Below are 4893 nucleotides of genomic sequence, written 5' to 3' on the forward strand. Positions count from 1 at the left end.
GATAGACAGATGAAAATAATAAAAAGAGAACTTGACGCGGACGTTATTCGAACACGCAACCTTCTGATCTGGAGTCAGACGTGCTACCGGGTTGCCACCAAGTCCACTCAGTGTAGCCGTACGCACACACGCGGTAGCATGTTTTGCTCGGCCTTCTGTCGATGAAGCACAGGTAAAGAGACAAGTCTTTGTAGACAGACAAATAAGTAGATAGACAGATAGATGAAAATAATAAAAAAGCGAATTTGACCCGGACGTGATTCAAACTCGCAACCTTCTGATCTGGAGTCAGACGTGCTACCGTGTCGCCACCGCGTTATTTTAGGGTAGCCGTTCGCACACACGTGGTAGCATGATTTGCTCGGCCTTCTGTCGATGCAGCGCAGGTAAAGAAAGAGTCAAGTCATTGTAGACAGACAAATAAGTAGATAGACAGATGAAAATAATAAGAAAGAGAATTTGACCCGGACGCGATTCGAACACACAACCTTCTGATCTGGAGTCGGACGTGCTACCGTATCGCCACCGAGTACACTTAGTGTAGCCGTTCGCACACACGCGGTAGCATGTTTTGCTCGGCCTTCTATCGATGAAGCACAGGTAAAGAGACAAGTCGTTGTAGACAGACAAATAAGTAGATAGACAGATAGACGAAAACAATAAAAAAGAGAATCGGACCCGGGCGTGATTCGAACACGCAACCTTCTGATCTGGAGTCAGACGTTTTACCGTGTCGCCACCGAGTCCACTAAGTGTAGCCGTTCATACACACGCAGAAGCATGTTTTGCTCGGCCTTCTGCCGTTGAAGCACAGGTAAAGAGTCAAGTCATTGTAGTCAGACAAATAGGTAGATAAACAGATGAAAATATTAAAAAAGAGAATTTGACCCGGACGTGATACGAACACGCGAAATTCTGATCTGGAGTCAGACGTGCTACGGTATTGCCACCAAGTACACTTAGTGTAGCCGTTCGCACACACGCGGTAGCATGTTTTGCTCGGCCTTCTGTCAATAAAGCACAGGTAAAAGAACGAGTCATTGTAGACAGGCAAATAGGTAGATAGACAGATGGATAAAAATATTAAAAAAGAGAATTTGACACGAACGTGATTCGAACACGCAACCTTCTGATCTGGAGTCAGACACGCTACCGTGGCGGCACCGAGTCCAATTAGGGTGGCCGTTCGCACACACACGGTAGCATATTTTGCACGGCCTTCTGTCGACGAAGCACAGGTGAAGAGACAAGTCATTGTAAAAGGACAATTAGGTAGATAGACAGATAGACGAAAATAATAAAAAGAGAATTTCACCCAGACGTGATTAGAACACGCAACCTTCTCATCGGGAGTCAGACGCGCTACAGTTGCGCCACCGAGTCCGCTTAGAGTAACCGTTCGCGCACACGCGGTAGCATATCTTGCTCGGCCTTCTGTCGATGAAGCACAGGTAAAGAAACAAGTCATTGCAGACAGACAAATAAGTAGATAGACAGATAGATGAAAATACTGAAAAGAGAAATTGACGCGGACGTGATTAGAACACGCAACCTTCTGATCTGAAGTAAGACGTGCTAAAGTTGCGCCATCGAGTCCGCTTAGGGTAGCCGTTCGCACACACGTGGTAGCATGTTTTGCACGGCCTTATGTCGATGAAGCACAGGTAAAGGGACAAGTCATTGTAGACAGACAAATAAGTAGAAAGACAGATAGATGAAAATAATAAAAAGAGAATTTGACCCGGACGTGATTCGAACATCCAACCTACTGATCTGGAGTCAGACGCGCTACCATTGCACCTCCGAGTCCGCTCAGGGCAGCCGTTCACACACACGTGGTAGCATGCTTTGCTCGGCCTTCTGTCGATGAAGCACAGGTAAAGAGACAAGTCATTGTAGACAGAAAAATAAGTAGATAGACAGATAGATGAAAATAATAAAAGAGAGTACTTGACATGGACGTTATTCGAACACGCAACCTTCTGATCTGGAGTCAGACGTCCTACCGGGTCGCCACCGAGTTGACTTAGTGTAGCCGTTCGCACACACGCAGTAGCATGTATTTCTCAGCCTTCTGTTGATGAGGCATAGGTAAAGAGAGAAGTCATTGTAGACAGACAAATAAGTAGATAGAGAGATAGATGAAAATAATAAAGAGAGAATTTTACCCGGACGTGATACGAACACGCAACCTTCTGATCTGGAGTCAGACGTGCTACCGTGTCGCCACCGCGTCCGTTTAGGGTACCCATTCGCACACACGTGGTAGCATGATTTGCTCGGCCTTCTGTCGATGAAGCACATCTAAAGATATGAGTCATTGTAGACAGACAAATATGTAAATAGACAGATAGATGAAAATAGTAAAGAAGAGAACTTGACATGGACGTGATTCGAACCCGCAACCTTCTGATCAGGAGTCAGACGTGCTACTGTGTCGCCACCGAGTCCACTTAGCGTAGCCGTTCGCACAAACGCGGAAGCATTATTTGCTCGGCCTTCTGTCGATGCAGCTCAGGTAAAGAGACAAGTCATTGTAGACAGACAAATAAATAGATAGACAGATGAAAACAATGAGAAAGAGAATATGACCCGGACGCGATTCGAACACGCAAAGTTCTGATCTGGAGTCAGACGCGCTAACAGTTCGCCACCGAGTCCATTTAGGGTAGCCGTTCGCACACACGTGGTAGCATGTTTTGCTCGGCCTTCTATCGATGAAGCAGAGGTAAAGAGACAAGTCATTGCAGACAGACAAATAAGTAGATAGACAGATAGATGAAAATAATAAAAAGAGAGTTTGACCCGGACGTGATTGGAACAAGCAACCTTCTCATCGGGAGTTAGACGCGCTACAGTTGCGCCACCGAGTGCGCTTTGGGCAGACGTTCGCACACACGTGGTTGCATGTTTTGCTCGGCCTTCTGTCAATGAAGCACAGGTAAAGGAACAAGTCATTGCAGACAGACAAATAAGTAGATAGACAGATAGATGAAAATAATAAAAAAGAGAGTTTGACCCAGACCTGATTCGAACACGCAACCTTGTGATCTGGAGTCAGACGTGCTACCGTATTGCCACCAAGTACACTTAGTGTAGCCGTTCGCACACACGCGGTAGCATGTTTTGCTCGGCCTTCTGTCAATGAAGGACAGGTAAAAGAACGAGTCATTGTAGACAGACAAATAGGCAGATAAACAGATGGATGAAAATAATAAAAAAGAGAATTTGACCCGAACGTGATTCGAACACGCAACCTTCTGATCTGGAGTCAGACCCGCTACCGTGGCGGCACCGAGTCCATTTAGGGTGGCCGTTCGCACACACGCGGTAGCATGTTTTGCACGGCCTTCTGTTGACGAAGCACAGGTAAAGAGACAAGTCATTGTAGAAGGACAAATTGGTTGATAGACAGATAGATCAAAATATTAAAAAGAGAATTTCACCCAAACGTGATTAGAACACGCAACCTTCTCATCGGGAGTCAGACGCGCTACAGATGCGCCACCGAGTGCGCTTTGGGCAGACCTTCGCACACAAGCGATAGCATGTTTTGCACGGCCTTCTGTCGATGAAGCACCGGTAAAGGGACAAGTCATTGCAGACAGACAAATAAGTAGATAGACAGATAGATGAAAATAATAAAAAGAGAATTTGACGCGGACGTGATGAGAACACGCAACCTTCTGATCTGGTGTCAGACGTGCTAAAGTTGCGCCACCGAGTCCGTTTAGGGTAGCCGTTCGCACACACGTGGTAGCATGTTTCGCACGGCCTTATGTCGATGAAGCACAGGTAAAGGGACAAGTCATTGTAGACAGACAAATAAGTAGATAGACAGATAGATGAAAATAATAAAAAGAGAATTTCACCCAGACGTGATAAGAACACGCAACCTTCTCATCGGGAGTTAGACGCGCTACAGTTGCGCCACCGAGTGCGCTTTGGGCAGACGTTCGCACACACGTGGTAGCATGTTTTGCTCGGCCTTCTGTCAATGAAGCACAGGTAAAGGAACAAGTCATTGCAGACAGACAAATAAGTAGATAGACAGATAGATGAAATTAATAAAAAGAGAATTTGACCCGCACGTGATTAGAACAAACAACCTTCTGATCTGGAGTCAGACGTGCTAAAGTTGCGCCACCGAGTCCGCTTAGAGTAGCCGTTCACACACACGCTAAAGCATGTTTTGCTCGGCTTTCTGTCGATGAAGCACAGGTAAAGGGACAAGTCATTGTAGACAGACAAATAAGTAGATAGACAGATAGTTGAAAACAATAAAAAAGAGAATTTGACCCCGACGTGATTCGAACACGCAACCTTCTGATCTGAAGTCAGGCGTGCTAAAGTTGCGCCACCGAGTCCGTTTAGGGTGGCCGTTCGCACACACGTGGTAGCATGTTTTGCACGGCCTTATGTCGATGAAGCACAGGTAAAGGGACAAGTCATTGTAGACAGACAAATAAGTAGATAGACAGATAGATGAAAATAATAAAAACAGAATTTCACCCAGACGTGATAAGAACACGCAACCTTCTCATCGGGAGTTAGACGCGCTACAGTTGCGCCACCGAGTGCGCTTTGGGCAGACGTTCGCACACACGTGGTAGCATGTTTTGCTCGGCCTTCTGTCGATGAAGCACAGGTAAAGGGACAAGTCATTGTAGACAGACAAATAAGTAGATAGGCAGATAGTTGAAAACAATAAAAAAGAGAATTTGACCCCGACGTGATTCGAACACGCAACCTTCTGATCTGAAGTCAGCCGTGCTAAAGTTGCGCCACCGAGTCCGTTTAGGGTGGCCGTTCGCACACACGTGGTAGCATGTTTTGCACGGCCTTATGTCGATGAAGCACAGGTAAAGGGACAAGTCATTGTAGACAGACAAA

General features: G+C 46.1%; 1 non-coding gene across 1 annotated transcript; it reads right to left on the reverse strand.

Moving 5' to 3' along the window:
* Positions 1-3229: 3229 nt before the first annotated feature.
* On the reverse strand, positions 3230-3301 carry TRNAW-CCA (transfer RNA tryptophan (anticodon CCA)). Its single transcript has one exon. It is a non-coding gene; the product is annotated as a tRNA-Trp (tRNA).
* Between the last annotated feature and the right edge of the window lie 1592 nt (positions 3302-4893).

This window comes from Rhipicephalus microplus, chromosome 5 (genome assembly GCF_043290135.1).
Source record: "Rhipicephalus microplus isolate Deutch F79 chromosome 5, USDA_Rmic, whole genome shotgun sequence".
NCBI lineage: Eukaryota > Metazoa > Arthropoda > Arachnida > Ixodida > Ixodidae > Rhipicephalus > Rhipicephalus microplus.